At 44.9% G+C, this 24,014-nt stretch overlaps 1 protein-coding gene across 2 annotated transcripts in view; it reads left to right on the forward strand.

Moving 5' to 3' along the window:
* Nucleotides 1–24,014, forward strand: part of LOC106601688 (protein phosphatase 1 regulatory subunit 29) — a 136,828-nt gene that overhangs the window by 101,532 nt on the left and 11,282 nt on the right. Inside the window, exon 1 of one of the 2 annotated variants that reach the window (XM_014194037.2) lies at nt 5,156–5,246. The exons of the other annotated variant lie outside the window; for it this stretch is intronic. The gene's annotated coding sequence lies outside the window, so the exon portion shown is untranslated. Of the gene's footprint in view, nt 1–5,155; nt 5,247–24,014 lie in introns of those variants that run through there. 2 annotated transcript variants of the gene reach the window in all.

Here is a 24,014-nt window from a genome sequence, read left to right on the forward strand (position 1 = left end):
TCTCTCAAATCCCTGCTAGTTAGTTTCTCTGATTCATCCAGAGGGCCCAGAACCACACTGTCATAGAGGATTGGCTATGGGTGTACAGAGTGATGCAGAAAGAAGGACTGTAGACCTCTTGTAGTTGACCTGAGATGGAGGGATGTTAGGGAGTTTGAGTGAATGTGCTCTCTACTATGAGGGTGGATCCATGGGTAGTAACAGGGGGGCTCTCTACTCTCTGCTCCATGAACATACTGTTCGCACTTTCAACGGTGGTACAGCTACAAATGGACATTGGTTTCTTATATATGTCCTCTCACAGACCTTTTGCGTGTGTCTGTTGGTGTTTCTGTCTGTATCTGAACAGATAAAGTATTAACTCAGCCGAGTTGTCTGCTCTCGCTCTGTACTGTGTGTGTTGAGGTGAAAAAGCTTACAGGCCTACAGTCACCTCTCTAGAGAAATTGGAAACGGGATATCCTGTGCTGAAGTCTCCCAGGTTAGATGGACCGAAATGATTTACTATGACTTACATACAGCATTTTAGTGCATTGAACTAACTCTCCAAAGGTGATGGATCGGGGTAGGTTTCTATCAATAGCAACAGTGTTGTAGTGTGATGTAATGTGATAGCCAAGGAAATACTTTTCATAAGTAGAACATTTTCCGAAATGAAGAGAATTTCAGTACCTCTCTCTCTCTCTCTCTCTCTCTCTCTCTCTCTTGTGCGCTCTCTCTCCATTTCGCTCTCACCCTCCCTCTTCCCCCTCTCCCTCTTTCTCTCTCTCTCTCTCTCACTCTCTTTCTCTCTCTCCCACATTCTCTCTCTCTCTCTCTCTCTCTCTCTCTCCCTCTCTCTCTCTCTCTCTCGTGCACTCTCTCGCTCTCTCTCTCCTTTTCTCTCTCCCTCTCTCTCTTTCTCTCTCTCTCTCCCTCTTCCCCCTCTCTCTCCATCTTCCCCCTCTCTCTCTCTCCCTCTTCCCCCCTCTCTCTCCCTCTTCCTCTCTCTCTCTCTCTCTCTCTCTCTCTCGTGCACTCTCTCTGTCTCTCTTTTCTCTCTCTCTCGCCCTCTTCCCTCTCTCTCTCCCTCTTCCCACTCTCTCTCTGTCTTTCTCTCGCTCTCCCTCTTCTCTCTCTCCCTCTTCCCTCTCTCTCTCTCTCCCTCTTCCCTCTCTCTCTCTCTTCCTCTTCCCTCGCTCTCTCTCTCCATCCCTCTTCCCTCTCTCTTTCTCGAGCGCTCTCTCTCTTTTTCACTCTCCCTCTCTCTCGCTCTCTCTCTCTTCCCTCTCTCTCTCTCTCTCTCTCCCTCTTCCCTCTCTCTCTCTCCCTCTTCCCTCTCTCTCTGCCTCTTCCCTCTCTCTTTCTCTCTCTCTCAAGCACTCTCTCTCCCTCTCCCCCCTCTCTCTCTTTTTTTCTCTCTCTCGTGGGCTCTCTCGCTCTCTCGCTCTCTCTCTTCTCTGGTTGCTCCTCTCTTCTCTACTGCAGCAGGTTTCTTTACCTCTGGGCTTCGCCAGAAGAATTCCTCGATGTTACGAGATGCTGCTACTGCAATTGTTCTTCTAGAATATGCATGGTTTACACATGAATAATAAACACCGCCTGCCAATGTGTAAGGGTGGACAACGCATAGCCACATAGGGGCTCACACACACGTACATAGGCGGTAGGTGCCTTTTGAGAAGTGTAACTTGGTCACCAAAGTTTAACATTCTGTCATAAAGAGCACAAGTTCAACTTTATAAAAAACATGTTTTTTAAGTGCCTATCAAGTGCTAAATGACATAACAGGGTTAACCAATTGAACTATTGGCAATTGAATGCAAACATTTCTAGCCTTTCTATCTAGGAGTAACAGGGTTGATGTGTTATTTCTAGCCTTTCTATCTAGGAGTAACAGGGTTGACGTGTTATTTCTAACCTTTCTATCTAGGAGTAACAGGGTTGATGTGTTATTTCTAGCCTTTCTATCTAGGAGTAACAGGGTTGATGTGTTATTTCTAGCCTTTCTATCTAGGAGTAACAGGGTTGATGTGTTATTTCTAGCCTTTCTATCTAGGAGTAACAGGGTTGACGTGTTATTTCTAGCCTTTCTATCTAGGAGTAAGAGGGTTGATGTGTTACTTCTAGCCTTTCTATCTAGGAGTAACAGGGTTGACGTGTTATTTCTAGCCTTTCTATCTAGGAGTAACAGGGTTGACGTGTTATTTCTAGCCTTTCTATCTAGGAGTAACAGGGTTGATGTGTTACTTCTAGCCTTTCTATCTAGGAGTAACAGGGTTGACGTGTTATTTCTAGCCTTTCTATCTAGGAGTAACAGGGTTGACGTGTTATTTCTAGCCTTTCTATCTAGGAGTAACAGGGTTGACGTGTTATTTCTAGCCTTTCTATCTAGGAGTAACAGGGTTGACGTGTTATTTCTAGCCTTTCTATCTAGGAGTAACAGGGTTGATGTGTTATTTCTAGCCTTTCTATCTGGGAGTAACAGGGTTGATGTGTTATGCTCGACCCGCTCAGTTTCCATCACAAAATACATTCAATGTTTCTTTAGAATAAAATATTTAAAAAGGAATAGTTTCACCATATTAAAACGAGAGTTCACGTAACACGGTTGACCTTAAGATGTGGGACATACGTAAATTAAATCAATATTGATCTCCAGAAATGACAAAATAACTAGGGCTTTACAGTGATGGTGAAACTTGGAGAAACTTGAAAAAACTTGAATCTTCCTAGAAGTGACAAAGGGTGGACTAGGACCAAGAGGCATGGAGAGGCAGCCTTTAGTTATTATACCCCCAGCCTCTGGAATAGCATGCCAGAGAACCTGAGGGGTCGAAACTGTGGACATAAACTCAGCAAAAAAATAAACGTCCCTTTTTCAGGACCCTGTCCTTCAATGATAATTCGTAAAAATCTTCACATATCTTCATCGTAAAGGGTTTAAAAACTGTTTCCCATGCTTGTTCAATGAACCATAAACAATTAATGACCCTGCACCTGTGGAACGGTTGTTAAGACACTAACGGCTTACAGACGGTAGTCAATTAAGGTCACAGTTATGAAAACTACACTAAAGATTCCTTTCTACTGACTCTGAAAAACACCAAAAGAAAGATGCCCAGGATCCCTGCTCATCTGCTGAACGTGCCTTAGGCATGCTGCAAAGAGGCATGAGGACTGCAGATGTGGCCAGGGCAATAGATTGCAATGTCTGAACTGTGAGACACCTTAGACAGCGCTACAGGGAAACAGGACGGACAGCTGATCATCCTTGCAGTGGCAGACCACGTGTAACAACACCTGCACAGGATTGGTACATCTGAACATCACACCTGCGGGACAGGTACAGGATGGCAACAACAACTGCCCGAGGCACACCAGGAATGCACAATCCTTCCATCAGTGCTCAGACTGTCTGCAATAGGTTGAGAGAGGCTGGACTGAGGGCTTGTAGGCCTGTTGTAAGGCAGGTTTTCACCAGACATCCCGGCAACAACTTTGCCTATGGGCACAAACCCACCGTTGCTGGGCCAGACAGGACTGGCAAAAAGTGCTCTTCACTGACAAGTCGTGGTTTTGTCTCACCATGGGTGATGGTTGGATTCCCGTTTATCGTCGAAGGAGTGAGCGTTACACTGAGGCCTGTACTCTGGAGCGGGATCAATTTGGAGGTGGAGGGTCCGTCATGGTCTGGGATGTGTGTTACAGCATCATCGGACTGAGCTTGTTGTCATTGCAGGCAATCTCAACGCTGTGCGTTACAGGGAAGACATTCCCCTCCCTCATATGGTAGCCTTCCTGCTGGCTCATCCTGACATGACCCTCCAGCATGACAATGCCACCAGCCATACTGCTCGTTCTGTGTGTGATTTCCTGCAAGACAGGAATGTCAGTGTTCTGCCATGGCCAGCCAAGAGCCCGGATCTCAATCCCATTGAGCACGTCTGGGACCTGTTGGATCGGAGGGCTGAGGGCTAGGGCCATTCCCCCCAGAAATGTCTGGGAACTTGCAGGTGCCTTGGTGGAAGAGTGGGGTAACATCTCACAGCAAGAACTGACAAATCTGGTGCAGTCCATGAGGAGGAGATGCACTGCAGTACTTAATGCAGTTGGTGGCCACACCAGATACTGACTGTTACCTTTGATTTTGACCCCCCTTTTGTTCAGGGACACGTTATTCCATTTCTGTTAGTCACATGTCTGTGGAACAGGTTCAGTTTATGTGTCAGTTGTTGAATCATGTTATGTTAATTCAAATATTTACACATGTTAAGTTTGCTGAAAATCAACGCAGTTGACATTGAGAGGACGTTTATGTTATTGCTGAGTTTATTTAAAACAGATCTTAAAACACACCTTTTTAGCTCTGCTTTACCCCAGGGTGCTTTTATCCTCTGATGTTTATTGTGCAGTACATTTTTCAGATTTTATTTTCATTGTTTTTGTTTTCTATATTAAAGGAGACTTCATTAATTAAATACAACAGGCTTTTAAATTCAATGTTGGTGCAGAAGTTGGACTTTGTGGGACGAACCTGGCACACAGGCGCATGTTGCACACACACCCATGACGGTACACACACACACACACACACACACACACACACACACACACACACACATACACACACACACACACACACACACACACACACACACACACACACACACACACACACGCACACACACCTCGTGTATTTATATGGCTCTTGGCATGCCACTCCAGACGGTACATCCCATCTCAGGTGTTCATGGGAAGAAGAAGGGAAACTGAGAAAAGAGAGCCTGTTTTTTTCCCATATGTGCCAAAAAATCAAAACTTCATGATTCAAGACAGGAGAGAGATATGCTTGTGCCTCAGCACATGTATCTTCATCAGGGGCAAAATACTGGAATTATGACATGAATATACTGTAGATAACAACCAAGTCCTATTAGACTCACTGTGCTGTATAATATGATATGCAGTGTTACAGTGAGATTGTGGACTGTAGTGTTTCACAAAGTAGGGAGTGCCTCCTCATAGGCATTGGTGTTAACAGGCATTCATCATCATTGACTAAGTCATAATTCATTCTCTCCCTCCCTCCCTTCTCTGTCTGTCTCTCTCTCTCTCCTCTCCATGTTTTATGCATCACTCTGTTCATCCCATTCTTCTGTGCTGAGGACAGATTGTGCTGTCAACGTTCCCCGACACCTATATATCGTTGCTATGACAGCATAGGAGGAGGGAAGAGAGATGTGTTGATACAGCAGCAACTGTCGGTAACGTATGAAGCTCTTTTTGTTAATGTGTGTGTGTGTGTGTGTGTGTGTGTGTGTGTGTGTGTGTGTGTGTGTGTGTGTGTGTGTGTGTGTGTGTGTGTGTGTGTGTGTGTGTGTGTGTGTGTGTGTGTGTGTGTGTGTGTGTGTGTGTGTGTGTGTGTATGTGTGTGTACTAATGGGATCTTGGTCACACAGCGTCGTCCTCTACGGCCCTCAGAGAACAGAGAATCACATGATGGGAGGGATATGCCTTATTTCCTGTCCTAATCCACAATTGTCTTGGAATTGAAAATCTACTTTAAATAAAGTTTACATTGAATTTGATTTGGGTTGATCTAAGTTCAGTCCCACTCATGGATCTAAGAGGAATGGACTGGCATAAGAATTGTGGTGGAAACCCATCTTTAACCCATACTTAGTCCAAATACCTTTAAATCCATGAGGGTGAGTGAGTGAACACAGCTCTGGGGTTCCAGGAGAAGACTCAGTCTGGGACTACAGGGTATTTACCACTACCTTGATGTTCTGTCTGCTACTCTCCCCCTCACTCTGAACAGTTGGTATCTTGTTTGCTGTTTTACCTGACCATGTGACTAGGTAGAGGTTGTGTTGAGCCCACAGGGTATTTCTCTAGAGTGCACTGTCATTCTAAGGTGCTTGAGTTTAGTAGCAGGGACTAGGGTTGAATAGGGGTCCATAGGATATTCTGGATTATACACTGCTCAAAAAAATAAAGGGAACACTAAAATAACACATCCTAGATCTGAATGAATGAAATAATCTTATTAAATACTTTTATCTTTACATAATTGAATGTGCTGACAACAAAATCACACAAAAATAATCAATGGAAATCCAATTTATCAACCCATGGAGGTCTGGATTTGGAGTCACACTCAAAATTAAAGTGGAAAACCACACTACAGGCTGATCCAACTTTGATGTAATGTCCTTAAAACAAGTCAAAATGAGGCTCAGTAGTGTGTGTGGCCTCCACGTGCCTGTATGACCTCCCTACAATGCCTAGGCATGCTCCTGATGAGGTGGCGGATGGTCTCCTGAGGGATCTCCTCCCAGACCTGGACTAAAGCATCCGCCAACTCCTGGACAGTCTGTGGTGCAACGTGGCGTTGGTGGATGGAGCGAGACATGATGTCCCAGATGTGCTCAATTGGATTCAGGTCTGGGGAACGGGCGGGCCAGTCCATAGCATCAATGCCTTCCTCTTGCAGGAACTGCTGACACACTCCAGCCACATGAGGTCTAGCATTGTCTTGCATTAGGAGGAACCCAGGGCCAACCGCACCAGCATATGGTCTCACAAGGGGTCTGAGGATCTCATCTCGGTACCTAATGGCAGTCAGGCTACCTCTGGCGAGCACATGGAGGGCTTTGCGGCCCCCCAAAGAAATGCCACCCCACACCATGACTGACCCACCGCCAAACCGGTCATGCTGGAGGATGTTGCGGCAGCAGAATGTTCTCCACGGCGTCTCCAGAATGTCACGTCTGTCACATGTGCTCAGTGTGCACCTGCTTTCATCTGTGAAGAGCACAGGGCGCCAGTGGCGAATTTTCCAATCTTGGTGTTCCCTGGCAAATGCCAAACGTCCTGCACGGTGTTGGGCTGTAAGCACAACCCCCACCTGTGGACGTCGGACCCTCATACCACCCTCATGGAGTCTGTTTCTGATCGTTTGAGCAGGGCTCTGGCAGTGCTCCTCCTTGCACAAAGGCGGAGGTAGCGGTCCTGCTGCTGGGTTGTTGCCCTCCTACAGCCTCCTCCACGTCTCCTGATGTACTGGCCTGTCTCCTTGTTGCGCCTCCATGCTCTGGACACTACGCTGACAGACACAGCAAACCTTCTTGCCACAGCTCGCATTGATGTGCCAACCTGGATGAGCTGCACTACCTGAGCCACTTGTGTGGGTTGTAGACTCCGTCTCATGCTACCACTAGAGTGAAAGCACCGCCAGCATTCAAAAGTGACCAAAACATCAGCCAGGAAGCATAGGAACTGAGAAGTGGTCTGTGGTCCCCACCTGCAGAACCACTCCTTTATTGGGGGTGTCTTGCTAATTGCCTATAATGTCCACCTGTTGTCTATTCCATTTGCACAACAGCATGTGACATTTATTGTCAATCAGTGTTGCTTCCTAAGTGGACAGTTTGATTTCACAGAAGTGTGATTGACTTGGAGTTACATTGTGTTGTTTAAGTGTTCCCTTTATTTTTTTGAGCAGTATATTATGTCTAGTGTGTGTGTGTGTGTGTGTGTGTGTGTGTGTGTGTGTGTGTGTGTGTGTGTGTGTGTGTGTGTGTGTGTGTGTGTGTGTGTGTGTGTGTGTGGAGGGGGTGCGTGAGTGCATGCATTTGCATATGCCTACGTTCGTGTGTGTGTGTGTGTTCTGTTCTCTCTCTGTCTATCTGACATAAGCCCTGAGGTTAACGAACCTCATTCACACCATAGAAATCTCTCTGATGGTCAGATGACCCTTGGTTATTCAGTCATTTGGCTCTGACTAGTTCAGTTCTAGTCTTATAAAGTTCCAGCAAACTAAGTTCCAGATTTAGTTAGAACACCATGTTCGTTCCAGAGGCTGGTTATCCCCCTGAAGAGCAGGTGGCAAGCTGCTCAGGCTGGTCACTAGAAATAGACAACCATTCTGGACGTTTGAAAAGGTCCTGAGAACGTGGATATATGCCTTCCTCAAAACACAACAAAATTAGCTCTGCCGCGAACTCATGATGCTCGGAGGAGAAGCAGTCTGCTGCTCTGACCACTGCACCACGGCAGTTCGCAAGGCTCTGGCAAGCCGGGAGAATACTGGATGGAATCAGCACGTTGTTTTTAATTATTTTGTTTTAAGCCTTCACCAAACCATAGCCCTAACCTTAACCACTCTGAATTAATGCTTAAACTTAACCCTTTGAGTTGTTTCTGTTTTAACCCTGTAACCACGAGAAATTAACCCTGTAACCGCGCAGAATGAATGCGTCAGAAATAGACGTTCATCCATAATACGTTGAATTTCAAAGTGAAACTATGAGATCTTGTTGAGCTGCTAGTCCCTGGCCCTAACACGGCACTGGCCTCCAGCCTCCATCCCCTGGCTCTTACCCAGCCCCCTGCCTTCAACCATCATCCAGCCCCTGGGCCTGTGGGACCTCACCCAGCATGTGGCTTTAACCCAGACACCGTTGCTCCTTGATGGCCAGAGAACTGCATAGAAATAGCATGTCGTTGAAATGTTTGCTCTATCTTCACTTTTTTGCTACTAACCCATTTTCCGCTATGCATTTAAATAATGTATTCATGTCAGCGATCCTATCATGCAGTGTAGAGACACCATTCCTCCTTGTCCCCCATCATCAGTGTAGGGACACCATTCCTCCCTGTCTCCTATCATCAGTGTAGGGACACCATTCCTCCTTGTCCTCCATCATCAGTGTAGGGACACCATTCCTCCTTGTCCTCCATCATCAGTGTAGGGACACCATTCCTCCTTGTCCTCCATCATCAGTGTAGGGACACCATTCCTCCCTGTCCCCCATCATCAGTGTAGGGACACCATTCCTCCCTGTCCCCCATCATCAGTGTAGGGACACCATTCCTCCCTGTCCCCCATCATCAGTGTAGGGACACCATTCCTCCCTGTCCCCCATCATCAGTGTAGAGACACCATTCCTCCCTGTCCCCTATCATCAGTGTAGGGACACCATTCCTCCCTATCCCCCATCATCAGTGTAGAGACACCATTCCTCCCTGTCCCCCATCATCAGTGTAGAGACACCATTCCTCCCTGTCCCCTATCATCAGTGTAGGGACACCATTCCTCCCTGTCCCACATCATCAGTGTAGGGACACCATTCCTCCCTGTCCCCTATCATCAGTGTAGGGACCACATTCCCCTCTGTCCCACATCATCAGTGTAGAGACACCATTCCTCCCTGTCCCCCATCATCAGACCTTTCAAATCAACATTTCTTTATATAGCCCTTCTTACATCAGCAGATATATCAAAGTGCTGTACAGAAACCCAGCCTAAAACCCCAAACAGCAAGCAATGCAGATGTAGAAGCACGGTTGCTAGGCAAACTCCCTAGAAAGGCAGGAACCTAGGAAGAAACCTAGAGAGGAACCAGGCTCTGAGGGGTGGCCAGTCCTCTTCTGGCTGTGCCGGGTGGAGATTAGAACAGTACATGGCCAAGATGTTCAAACGTTCATAGATGACCAGCAGGGTCAAATAATAATAATCACAGTGGTTGTAGAGGATGCAACAGGTCAGCACCTCAGGGGTAAATGTCAGTTGGCTTTTCATAGCCGATCATTCAGTGTTAGAGACAGCAGGTGCGGTAGAGAGACAGTCGAAAACAGCAGGTCTGGGACAAGGTAGCACGTCCGGTGAACAGGTCAGGGTTCCATAGCCGCAGGCAGAACAGTTGAAACTGGAGCAGCAGCATGACCAGGTGGACTGGGGACAGCAAGGAGTCATCAGGCCAGGTAGTCCTGAGGCATGGTCCTAGGGCTCAGGTCCTCCGAGAGAAGAGAGAAAGAGAGACAGAGAGAATTAGAGGGAGCATACTCAAATTCACACAGGACACCGGATAAGACAGGAGAAATACTCCAGATATAACAGACTGACCCTAGCCTCCCGACACAAAAACTGTTGCAGCATAAGTACTGTCCCTGGCTCTCTATTCCCCAGCCTCTATCCCCCTGTTCCCCAGCCTCCACCCCCTGTCCCTGGCTCTCTATTCCCAAGCCCCTATCACCCTGCTCCCCAGCCTCCACCCCCTGTCCCTGGTTCTCTATTCCCCTGCCCCTATCCCCCTGCTCCCCAGCCTCCACCCCCTGTCTCTGGCTCTCTATTCCCCAGCCCCTATCACCCTGCTGCCCAGCCTCCATCCCCTGCCCCTGGCAGGTATTTGGTCAAGCCATCTGGACTGGGAGATAAGAGGGTTGGTCAGTCGCTCCATTTGGCCCCGGACCTTCAGGACTCTGCAATGTCACGCTTTATCGCATCACTTCCTCTTCCTGCAGGATATGGATATGATGTCACGCTTGGGCACCCGTGGATGTCAGGCGTTCAGACAGAGGAGAGAGACACAGAGTGTGTGTGTGTGTGTGTTTGGATGTGTTTAACTTCTATGGGCTAGGTGGGACGTTTGCGTCCCACCCTAGTCAACAGCCAGTGGAATTGCGTGGCGCGAAATACAAATACCTCAAAAATGCTATAACTTCAATTTCTCAAACAAATGACTATTTTACACCATTTTAAAGACAAGACTCACGTTAATCTAACCACATTGTTCGATTTCAAAAAGGCTTTACAGCAAAAGCAAAACATTAGATTATGTCAGGAGAGTACCCTGCCAAAATAATCACACAGCCATTTTCAAAGCAAGCATATATGTCACAAAAACCAAAACCACAGCTAAATGCATCACTAACCTTTGATGATCTTCATCAGATGACACTCCTAGGACATTATGTTATACAATACATGCATGTTTTGTTCAATCAAGTTCATATTTATATCAAAAACCAGCTTTTTACATTAGCATGTGATGTTCAGAACTAGCATACCCACCAAAAACGTCCGGTGAATTTACTAAATTACTCATGATAAACGTTGACAAAATACATAACAATTATTTTAAGAATTATAGATACAGAACTCCTTTATGCAAACGCTATGTCAGATTTTAAAATAGCTTTTCGGCGAAAGCACATTTTGCAATATTCTGAGTACATAGCTCGGCCATCAAGGCTAGCTATTCAGACCCGCCAACGTCGGGGCAGCCTAAACTCAGAATTACTATTAGAAAAATTGGATTACCTTTGCTGTTTTTCGTCAGAATGCACTCCCAGGACTTCTACTTCAACAACAAATGTTGTTTTGGTTCCAAATAATCCATAGTTATATCCAAATACCTCCGTTTTGTTCGTGCGTTCAGGTCACTATCCAAAGTGTAACGCGCGAGCGCATTTCGTGACAAAAATTTCAAAATATTCCATTACCGTACTTAGAAGCATGTCAAACGCTGTTTAAAATCAATTTTTATGCTATTTTTCTCGTAAAATACCGATAATATTCCAACCGGGCAACGTTGTATTCATTCAGTGAAAGTGAAAGAAAAAAAATGGTGAGGTCTCGTGAATGCGCACTGTCCCCCTATCCCAAACAGGTTAAGGTTAGAATTAGGGTTAGGGTTAGAAGCTAGAGTTAGTTTTAGGGTTAGGATATAGGGTCAGGTTTTGGGTTAGGGTTAAACTTAGATTTTTGGGTTAAGGTTAGGGTAAGGGTTAGGGTTAGGTTTAGGTGTTATGGAAAATAGTATTTTGAATTGGACTGAATTGTGTCCCCCCACAAGGTTAGTTACACAAGAATATGTGTGTGTGTGTGTGTGTGTGTGTGTGTGTGTGTGTGTGTGTGTGTGTGTGTGTGTGTGTGTGTGTGTGTGTGTGTGTGTGTGTGTGTGTGTGTGTGTGTGTGTGTGTGTGTGTGTGTGCGTCAGTCAGTCAGTCAGTCAGTCAGTCAGTCAGTGAGCCAGTCATTAGGAGGTACACCTATATGAACAGATGACATAGATCTAAACAGACTGAGGTAGTTATTAAGGTACTCTGACTCACCATACTGTATGAACAGCCGAGCGGCGGAGGGAGGGAGGACAGGAAGGATAGAGGGAGAGAAAAAAAAGGAAGTAGACATGGTCAAACAGCGATGATGTCCTATACAGTATCTGCTGATGTCTTTCTCTGTGCCATTTTTCTCTCCTCATCTCTCCATCACATTCTCCGTTTTCACAGAGAGACTATCATTGAAACGAATGTACAGCTAGATAAAAGCTCAAGGCTATGTAATGAAGACAGAGTGAAATTGCTGAATCGGCCTTTAATAGAACTCAATCCTTTATCTTTCCTTTAGTGAGAAACGCCATAACTGTGTGTGTGTGTGTGTGTGTGTGTGTGTGTGTGTGTGTGTGTGTGTGTGTGTGTGTGTGTGTGTGTGTGTGTGTGTGTGTGTGTGTGTGTGTGTGTGTGTGTGTGTGTGTGTATCGATACACACACACAGAGCAGACTATTCGTCTGACACTCGTATTCCCCAACACACTGATATGTCTTAGTTGATCTGTCTAACAGGACATGACATAACCATCCTTGCATGTATAAAGCATACGTTAATGCAGGATGCATCATTTCCTGTTTGATGAAAAGCTACAGTTCTAGAAGGACAGATCTATAATCCATAGGTTGTTGACCAGTGTTTTATTTTACCAGTGCATTCAGCATGTTGCTGTCCCCATCGGGACGACGTGAAAACATCTTCCTCTCATGTCTGTGTCAAATATTCAACATACAAGCACAAGTACGAGCACGTGCATACACATGGCACGCATAGACATGTACAGACGTACACTCCCACTCAGGAAAGGTGGAGAAAGGACTAAAAGGGGAGGGAGGGAGGGAGGGAGGGAGGGAGGAGGGAGGGAGGGAGGGAGGAGGAGGAGGGAGGAGGAGGGAGGGACAGGAGATGAGATGGAGGGAGGGAGGGAGAATGAGGGAGGGAGGGAGGGAGGGAGGGAGGGAGGGGAGATGGAGGGAGGGAGACAGGAGATGGAGGGAGAGGATATGGAGGGAGGGAGGGAGGGAGAGGAGATGGAGGGAGGGAGGGAGGGAGACAGGAGATGGAGGGAGGGAGAGGAGATGGAAGGAGGGAGGGAGAGGCGATGGAAGGAGGGAGACAGGAGATGGAGAGGAGATGGAGGGAGGGAGACGGGAGGGAGAGAGACAGGAGATGGAGTGAGGGAGAGGAGATGGAGGACGGGAGACAGGAGATGGAGGGAGGGAGAGAGGGGAGGAAGGGAGACAGGAGATGGAGGGAGGGAGGGAGGGAGGGAGGGAGGGAGGGAGGGAGGGAGGGAGGGAGGGAGGGAGGGAGGGGAGGGAGGGGAGGAGATGGAGGGAGGGAGGGAGACAGGAGATGGAGGGAGGGAGACAGGAGATGGAGGGAAGCAGGGAGACAGGAGATGGAGGGAGGGAGGGAGACAGGAGCTGGAGGGAGAGGAGAGGAGACAGGAGATGGAGGGAGGCAGGGAGAGGAGATGGAAGGAGACAGGAGAGGGAGACAGGGGAGGGAGGGAGGGAGGGAGGAAGGGAGAGGAGATGGAGGGAGGGAGGGAGACAGGAGAGGAAGGGAGGCAGGAGAGGAGATGGAGGGAGGGAGACAGGAGAGGGAGGGCGGGAGGGATACATGGTGAGAAAGAAGATGAGAGGGATGGGGTGGAAGGGAGGGAGAGAAGGAGTGTGTAGTCTCAGAGAGCTGAGTGGTAGTAGAGCTCAACAAAAGCTCAGTGTTTAACTCATGTCTCCAGAGAGAGCAGCTTCTCTGGTTTGTGATGAAAACAGTCAGATAACTGTGAAACAAATACTCACACTTCGTCCAGAACATTTCTCTAAGGTCCTCAAACACACACACACAGACAGACACACACACACACACACACACACACACACACAGACACACACACACACACACCTCTTTCTAGGAGAGTTGTATACTGCAGGCATCAGGAGTCTCAGTAGTCCTGTAGGGTTCTTACAGGCTTTGCTGGACTTCTGGAACAGCTGTTGGGGTGTACCTGTACGATAGCGTAGCTTTTGACCAAACAGATGTTTATATTTGTGTGTGAACAGTTGTGTTTGCATATTTTACAAGCATTGCACTGCCTTTGTGTGTATATTAGAGTCAGCTATTGGCCACATCCTTCCAGACTCATACTCACAACCGGTCTCCGAGGTCGCACACTCTAACCCTGTCCGTCCGCATCATCATAGCTATTACCATGGCGACCCAGTTTGTCCCAACCTGTCAGAGGACCTGATGAGGTCACGTTGGGCTCAGAGCTCTCAGAGCGGCTTTCTGTGTTCGGTGCCCGTCAACTTGACTGGGGGGGTTTGTTTGTGGTTCATGGTTCACATCATCCTCTGACCGCTGTGTGTTAACCTTTCCAGCTGCTGTTGGCTGCTGTCCTCTGAGGCTGTAGCACTGAGATCATTCCTCCACAACGCTGCTGTGGCCTCCAGACATGTCTCCTCGCTAACATTTAGTTTACAACAGAACTATATCCGCATGTACACCTTTCTCTTTCTCTCTTTCTCTCTTTCAGTTTTTCCTCTCCCTTTCTGTGTTTATTTCTCACTAGTTTTCTTTCCATCTCTCTGTTTTCCCTCACTTTTTTCCCCTCTTTGTCTCTGCTTCTTCTCACATTCTATGTTTTTCTCTTTATCACTTTTCTTTTATCATTCTATTGAAAAGAACGTCATCCAGACGTTAAATCGCTGCAGCGTAGCGGCCTGGGGTAATGTGCTGTGTGTGTCTGTGTGTGTGTCTGTGTCTGTGTGTGTGTGTGTCTGTGTCTGTGTGTGTGTCTGTGTGTGTGTCTGTGTGTCTGTGTGTGTCTGTGTGTCTGTGTGTGTGTGTGTGTCTGTGTGTCTGTGTGTGTCTGTGTGTGTGTCTGTGTGTGTGACTGTGTGTGTGTGTCTGTGTGTGTGTCTGTGTGTGTGTCTGTGTGTGTGTGTGTCTGTGTCTGTGTGTGTCTGTGTGTGTCTGTGTGTCTGTGTGTGTGTGTGTGTCTGTGTGTCTGTGTGTGTCTGTGTGTGTGTCTCTGTGTGTGTGACTGTGTGAGTGTGTGTCTGTGTGTGTGTCTGTCTGTGTGTGTGTCTGTGTGTGTGTGTGTCTGTGTGTGTGTGTGTGTGTGTGTGTGTGTGTGTGTGTGTGTCTGTGTGTGTGATGTCTGTGTGTGTGTGTGTGTGTGTGTGTGTGTGTGTGTGTGTGTGTGTGTGTGTGTGTGTGTGTGTGTGTGTGTGTGTGTGTGTGTGTGTGTGTGTGTGTTGTCTGTGTGTGTGGGATGTCTGTGTGTGTGTGTCTGTGTGTGTATGTCTGTGTGTGTCTGTGTGTGTGTGTCTGTGTGTGTGTCTGTGTGTGTCTGTGTGTGTCTGTGTGTGTGTGTGTGACTGTGTGTGTGTGTGTGTCTGTGTGTGTGTCTCTGTGTGTGTGTGTGTGTGTGTGTGTCTGTGTGTGTGTCTGTGTGTGTGTGTGTGTGATGTCTGTGTGTGTGTGTGTGTGTGTGTGTGTGTGTGTGTGTGTGTGTGTGTGTGTGTGTCTGTGTGTGTGATGTCTGTGTGTGTGATGTGTTTGTGTGTGTGTGTGTTGTCTGTGTGTGTGGGATGTCTGTGTGTGTGTGTCTGTGTGTGTGTGTGTCTGTGTGTGTGTGTGTATTTGTGTTAGCGTGCGCATGCGTGTACAGAAGTAAACACCACGTAGAGACACTCTGTATGTCTGTCAGCGCTCTAACTGAAGGAGATGAGGGGATAAGTGCAACTTGTTGGAAACAGTGCTACGGAGATATTGTACAATCGAAATGTTCAATTGACTGTGCTCTATGTACAGCTAATGTGAATTTGAAGCATCTCTGAACAGCCGAGTGCAATGCATGACCTATCTGCTGTACTGTTAAACGTGTTTACAGACTTTATACTGCCATTCTCAGAGATGTCCTTGGGCTGCTCACCTAACAGAGGAGGTATAGGGAGGAGGGAGGCAGGAAGAACATCCAGTGTACTGGCAGTCTTGTTGACTTTTTCCTGCTGTTTTGTTACCGCTAGTCCTGTTTGCTCCACAACATTTTCTTAATGAATCACTTAACCAACCTTTTAATCAAAATATCTTAATCTAAGTGAAAGGATTGAATTGTTTGAATTGCGTCAACTTTTACTGGGCTTTAACTGGGCTGTGTTGTGACAAGGTAGGGCTGGTATACAGAAGATAGCCCTATTTGGTAAAATACCAAGTACATATTATGGCAAGAACAGCTCTAATAAGCAAAGAGAAACAACAGTCCATCATTACTTTAAGACATGAAGGTCAGTCAATCTGGAAAATTTCAAGAACTTTGAAAGTTTCGTCAAGTGCAGTTGCAAAAACCATCAAGCACTATGATGAAACTGGCTCTCATGAGGACCACCACAGCAGAGGATAAGTTCAGCCTCATAAATTTCAGCCCAAAGAAATGCTTCACAGAGTTCAAGTAACAAACATCAACTGTTCAGAGGAGACTCCGTGAATCAGGCGTTCATAGTCAAATTGCTGCAAAGAAACCACTACTAAAGGACATCAATAAGAAGAAGGGACTTGCTTGGGACAAGAAATATGAGCAATGGACATCATTTTTTAATATTTATTTTAACTAGGCAAGTCAGTTACGAACATATTATTATTTACAATGATGTTCTACCGGGGGAATAGTGGGTTAACTGCCTTGTTCAGAATGACAGAATTTTACCTTGTCAGCTCGTGGATTCAATCCAGCAACCTTTCAGTTACTGGCCCAACACTCTAACCACTAGGCTACCTACCTCCTGACATTAAACCAGTGGAAATCTGTCCTTTGGTCTGATGAGTCCAAATGTGAGATTTTTGGTTAGAACCACGTGTCTTTGTGAGATGTAGAGTAGGTGAACGGATGATCTCCGCATGTGTGGTTCCCACGGTGAAGCATGGAGGAGGAGGTGTGATGGTGTGGGGGTGCTTTGCTGGAGACACTGTCAGTGATTTATTTAGAATTCAAGGCACACTTAACCAGCATGGCTACCACAGCATTCTGCAGCGATACACCATCCCATCTGGTTTGCTCTTAGTGGGACTATCATTTGTTTTTCAACAGGGCAGTGACCTAACACACTTCCAGGCTTTGTAAGGACTATTTGACCAAGAAGGAGAGTGATAGAGGGCTGCGTCAGATGACCTGGCCTCCACAATCACCTGACCTCAACCCAATTGAAATGGTTTGGGATGAGTTGGACCGCAGAGTGAAGGAAAAGCAGCCAACAAGTGATCAGCACATGCGGGAAGTCCTTCAAGACTGTTGGAAAAGCATTCCAGGTGAAGCTGGTTGAGAGAATGCCAATAGTGTGCAAAGCTTTCATCAATGCAAAGGGTGGCTACTTTGAAGAATCTCTAATATAAAATATATTTTGATTTGTTGAACACTTTTTTGTTACTATATGATTCCATATGTGTTATTTCATAGTGTTGATGTCCTCACTATTATTCTACAATGTAGAAATAGAAAAAATTAAGAAATACCCTTGAATGAGTAGGTGTGTACCTACTCATTCAAGGGTACTGAACTGCATGACAAATTGTCTGTTTCCCTGTCAATAACTATGACTCAGAGTTTGTCTAATCCAGATGACATGGTCAGAATAACCTTCTGTCCCCATTAGTCGTACAGTACATGGGGCCTGACAGTGATAGTCTCACTTCTGATTACCATTCAGGGAGAGGAACAACACTTCATCATGATGGCAGCTAATGAACCCAGTGAGATAGGGATCTGACACTTATTCCCTCTCTGTCCCCCTCTGTTTTCATAACCACTAATTGGAGCTGTCAATCACATCTGGGTCTCCATGACAACCGAGGGAGAACCAATGGGATGGGTGTTGTTGAATAACCCAGATATAAATCATGAATTATACAGGGTGACTTAGACTGATAATCAGTTGAGTGTGTTTTCTTTATGTGGCTGGATATTTGATGTGTGTCTATGAGAGATGTGAGTAGAACGCAGAGAATACAATGGTAAGGAAAGATGCCGACTGTGCAGAATGTGGAATGTACTTGCGATCTCAAACATGAGTAACTTCATGACTTTGTGACTCCTGTCCAAGTAGCAAACCTAGATAAACACACTAGATAAAAAGGAGGTTTCTTGGCTATTTTTGCAGCGTCTATTTTAGTGATGTTCAGAAGTAGAAGTGGGCCAGCCAAGACAGCCAGCCACCCACCTGTGACCTACCTGTTACCTCAAACTTATTTGTGATGTCACCCACATGTACAGGTAACTGCCAAAATAAAGGAAACACCAACGTGAAGTGTCTTAATATGGTGTTGGGCCACCACGAGCCAGAACAGCTTCAATGCACCTTGGCATAGAGTCTACAAGTGTCTGGAACTCTATTGGAGGGATGCAACCCATTCTTCCATGAGAAATTCCATAATGTGTTGTTTTGTTGATGGTGATGAAAAATGCTGTATCAGTCTCCATTTCAGAATCTCAAATAAGTTTTCAATTGGGCTGAGATCTGGTGACTGAGACAGTCATGGCATATGTTTTACATCGTTTTCATGCTCATCAAACCATTCAGTGACATCATTTACATTTAAGTCATTTAGCAGACGCTCTTATCCAGAGCGACTTACAGTAGAGTGCAAACATTTTATTACATGCCCTGTTGATGCCCTGTTGATGGGGACATTGTCATCCTGTGGGGGCATAGCCATGGTAGCCAAAATAATAGCCTGCCCAGGATACATGACCCTAAGCATGATGGGATGTTAAAACTTCTCTGGACAACGTGGGACGCTAGCGTCCCACTCGCGGTACACACTATCAACAGCCAGTGAAATATCAGGGCGGCAAATACAAAACAACAAAATCTCATAATTCAAATTTCTCAAACATACAACTATTTTACACCATTTTAAAGATACACTTCTCCTTAATTCAACCACATTGTCCGATTTCAAAAAGGCTTTACGGCGAAAGTATAAAGTTATATTATGTTAGGACAGAGCCTAAACAAGAAAAACCACACAGCCATTTTCCAAGCAGGAGAGGCGTCACAAAAACCAGAAATACAGCTAAAGTTAAGCACTAACCTTTGACGATCTTCATCAGATGACACTCCTAGGACTTAATGTTACACAATACATGTATGTTTTGTTCGATAAAGTTCATATTTATATCCAAAAACCACATTTTAAATTGGCGCGTGATGTTAAGAAAATATTTTGCTTCCAAACCTCCGGTGAATGAGCACAACCATTTACAAAAATACTCATCATAAACGTTGATAGAATATTAAACTGTTATTCAAAGAATTATAGATACACATCTCCTTAACCTCTATGGGCTAGGTGGGACGCTAGCGTGCCACCCGTGGTGCACTCCATCAACAGCAGGTGCATTTCAAGAGCGGCAAATTTGAATCCAAATAAATGTCAAAATTCAAATTTTTCAAACATACAACTATTTTACACCCTTTGAAAGATAAACATCTCCTTAATCTAACCACGTTTTACGATTTCAAAAAGGTTTTACGGCGAAAGCATAAATCTAGAGTATGTTAGGACAGTACATTTACAAGAGTTGTGTGTAATGTTTTGTCAATTCAAAGACAGGGTAACCAAAACCATAAAACCAGCTAAAATGATGCACTAACCTTTTACAATCTCCATCAGATGACACTCCTAGGACATTATGTTAGACAATGCATGCATTTTTAGTTCTATCAAGTTCATATTTATATCCAAAAACAGCGTTTTACTATGGCATTGATGTTGAGGAAATCGTTTCCCTCCAATAACCGGCAGTCAAGTCAGCGTCACAAATTAAATAATTAAAATTAGAAAACATTGGTAAAATATTATATTGTCATTTAAAGAATTATAGATTTACATCTCTTGAACGCAATCAACTTGCCAGATTTAAAAATAACCTTACTGGGAAATCACACTTTGCAATAATCTGAGCACTGCGCCCAGAAAAATACGCGTTGCGATACAGACTAGACGTCATGTTGGGGAGATCTAAAATCGAAAATACTATGTAAATAATCCATTACCTTTGATTCTCTTCATCAGATGTCACTTCCAGGTATCACAGGTCCATAACGAATGTAGTTTTGTTCAAAAAAGCTCATCATTTATGTCCAAAAATCTCTGTCTTGTTAGCACATGATCTAAGCCAGCCGGACTTCTCGTCATGAACGAGGGGAAAAAATATATTTACGTTCGTTCAAACATGTCAAACGTTGTATAGCATAAATCATTAGGGCCTTTTTAACCAGAACATGAATAATATTCAAGGTGGACGAATGCATACTCTTTTATAACGTATTGGAACGAGGGTACCCAACATGAACTCGCGCGCCAGGTGTCTAATGGGACATCATCGTTCCATGGCTCTTGTTCGGTCAGATCTCCCTCCAGAAGACTCAAAACACTTTGTAAAGGCTGGTGACATCTAGTGGAAGCAATAGGAAGTGCCAAAATATTCCTCAGCCCCTGTGTTTTTCAATGGGATAGGTTTAAAGGTAATACAACACATCAGGTATCCACTTCCTGTCAGAAAATGTCTCAGGGTTTTGCCTGCCAAATGAGTTCTGTTATACTCACAGACACCATTCAAACAGTTTTAGAAACTTTAGAGTGTTTTCTATCCATATATAATAAGTATATGCATATTCTAGTTACTGGGTAGGATTAGTAACCAGATTAAATCGGGTACATTTTTTTTATCCAGACGTGCAAATGCTGCCCCCTAGCCCTAACAGGTTAATGCAACCGCTGTGACAGATTTAAAAAAAGCTTCACGGGGAAAGCACACTTTGCAATAATCTGAGTACAGCGCTCAGAAAACAACAGCAGGCAATACAGATACCCGCCATTTTGGAGTCATCTAAAATCATAAATAGCATTATAAATATTCACTTACCTTTGATGATCTTCATCAGAATGCACTCTCAGGAATCCCAGGTCCACAATAAATGTTGTTTTGTTCAATAAAGTCTGTCATTTATGTCCAAATACCTCCTTGTTGTTAGCGCGTTCAGTCAGCTACTCCAAATGTAGGAAGCGCGCCGAAAATTTCACGCCGAAAAGTAAAAAAAAGTTATATTTACGTTCGTAGAAACATGTCAAACAATGTATAGCATCAATCTTTAGGGCCTTTTTAACATAAAACTTCAATAATATTCCAACCGGACGATTCTAATATCTTGAAAAATGTAATGGAACACAGCTCTCATGTGAATGCGCGCCAATGAACTCATGTCCACTCCTGAGTCAACAACTTCCAACTTCCTTTGTTCGCTCTCTGTTCACCATAGAAGCCTCAAACAACTTTCTAAAGACGGTTGACATCTATTGGAAGCCTTAGGAAGTGCAAAAAGAACCCTAAGTCACTGTGTGTTAGATAGGCAATGACTTGAAAAGACTACAAGCATCAGATTACCCACTTCCTGGTTGGATTTTTTTCTCAGGTTTTTGCCTGCCATATGAGTTCTGTTATACTCACAGACATCATTCAAACAGTTTTAGAAACTTCAGAGTGTTTCTATCCAAATCTACTAATAATATGCATATCCTACCTTCTGGGTCAAAGTAGCAGGCACGATTTAGCACGATTTAATTTGGGCGTGTCTTTCATCCCGAATTTCCGAATACTGCCCCCATCACAAAAAAATGAATAGCTTAATTAACTCGGGAACCACACCTGTGTGGAAGCACCTGCTTTCAATACAATTTGTATCCCTCATTTACTCAAGTGTTTACTTTATTTTGGCAGTTACCTGTAGCTGGTACACTACACAATGGTTATGTAAAGCATTTTGTACAGACAAACTTACCAAACATATCTGTTGTATCACAGACATTGTGTCAAATGCATTGTACATCTGTTTGGCAACCAGGAACATGCACGTTCTCCCCCTATCATTGATACAGGTCTCCCCATCTCCATTACCTACCTAGTCCTAATTATATACCCCCACCCCCCATTCACTACTTTTCCTCTCACCCCTCCTCTTGTGTTCCCTATATGGAGCACTAAATGGGATCAGGTCTCGTGTGGAACCCAGACATATGAGAGAGAGAGAGAGAGTGTGAGAGAGAGAGAGAGAGAGAGAGAGAGAGAGAGAGAGAGAGAGAGAGAGAGAGAGAGAGAGAGAGAGAGAGAGAGCAACACAATTAGACCCAACCAAGAAAGAATTAACAAAAAACAGAGCAAACTAGAATGCTTTTTGGCCCTAAATAGAGAGTACACGGTGGCAGAATACCTGACCACTGTGACTGACCCAAACGTAAGGAAAACTTTGATTATGCACAGACTCAGTGAGCATAGCCTTGCTATTGAGAAAGGTCGTTGTTGGCAGACCTGGCTCTCAAAAGAAGACAGGCTATGTGCACACTGCCCACAAAATAAGGTGGAAACTGAGCTGCACTTCCTAACCTCCTGCCAAATGTATGACCATATTAGAGACACATATTTCCCTCAGATTACACAGATCCACAAAGAATTTGAAAACAAACCCAATTTTGATAAACTCCCATATCTACTGGGTGAAATACCACAGTGTGCCATCACAGCAGCAAGATTTGTGAACTGTTGCCACAAGAAAAGGGCAACCAGTAAAGAACAAACACCATTGTAAATACAACCCATATTTATGTTTATTTATTTTCCCTTTTGTACTTTCACTATTTGCACATCTTTAGACATAATGACATTTGAAATGTCTCTATTCCTTTGGAAGTTTTGTGAGTGTAATGTTTACTGTAAATTTGTATTGTTTATTTCACTTTTGTTTATCTATTTCACTTGCTTTGGCAATGTAAACATATGTTTCCCATGCCAATAAAGCCCTTAATTCAATTCAATTCAATTCAGAGAGAGAGAGAGAGAGAGAGAGAGAGGGAGAGAGAGAGAACACCCTGACAGATAGAAAGATAATAGATGAAGAGAGGGAGGGAGGGAGCAGTAGAATGAGAAAGGAAAAGGAGGTCAGAGGAGGGCTATCTAGACTAAGTGCCTTGATACACATAGTACCTGCTAAATAGGCTACAACCTTTGACTACACAAGCATGTTTTCATAGAGACATCCCCTAAAGGGAATGTTCCAGTGGCAACAGCCCATAACTCTAATCAGTATGAGGTGTTGATGATGTATTGGATCCTAAGTGCTTTGGGTATTCCCATTTTCAGCAGTAATCAGTGGGAAATTGGACCAGATACTTGGCTCTCACCATTGGGGAATACTGACTAGAATAAACTGGAATGAGTTCCAATTCTCCATCAGAATCATCGGAAGAGAGAAATGAGAACAGTGGAACTAGGACTGTTCCGTAATTCTCTGGTTCCATGGAGAGAGAGAGAGCTTTCTGACTGTCAGCTGTAGCGAGAGGAAGACATTGTCTGTCACAACTCACAAACTACTGTTCATCCTGGCTTGTATAACTATGTATCTAGATTTCAAATGACATGCAGATTGAATAGAGAGCCGATGGTGAAGGATTGTATGATGTGACTGGAGAGTCTATAGAAAGAGGAACTGACTGTCATAGGTACAGTCGGTACGGTGGTGTGTGTGTCTGTCTGTGTGTGTGTCTGTCTGTCTATGTACGTGTACCTGTCTGGGTGTGCGTGTGTGTGTAACTGCATGCATGCAAACCAATGTGTGTGTATAAGTACATTTACGTATATGTGTCTAATAATGTGACAAGTGAGTCAACAGGGAGAGATCGAGAAGTCTCGGAGGTTGAGGTGATTAATGTAGCGTGGCGTGTATGACACTCCTACCTCCTCTACAGAGACTGACAAGGATAAGATAGATGGGTGTCAGGGTGAGATGGATGGCCTCCTGCAGGGGGCTCTCCTACCTAGGGATCCAGGAAGTGCAGACACAGGAGTGGTGGGACTAGGAGCTTTCTCACAGCGTGAATAGTTTAACATGATGAGGACAAATGAAAGTCAGGGACAGAAACTTTGTCTGAGTGGATGGCACCCTGTGGAGAGACACATAGACACATGAAGGTTGTCTCTTCATCCTGAGCTCAGTTTCTTTCTATCATTGCTCTCGTCCTTTCTCCCTACATTCTCTCCTTTCTTTCCGCCTTCCTTCCTTCATTTCTTCCTTCC

This window comes from Salmo salar, chromosome ssa03, assembly GCF_905237065.1.
Source record: "Salmo salar chromosome ssa03, Ssal_v3.1, whole genome shotgun sequence".
Classification (NCBI taxonomy): domain Eukaryota; kingdom Metazoa; phylum Chordata; class Actinopteri; order Salmoniformes; family Salmonidae; genus Salmo; species Salmo salar.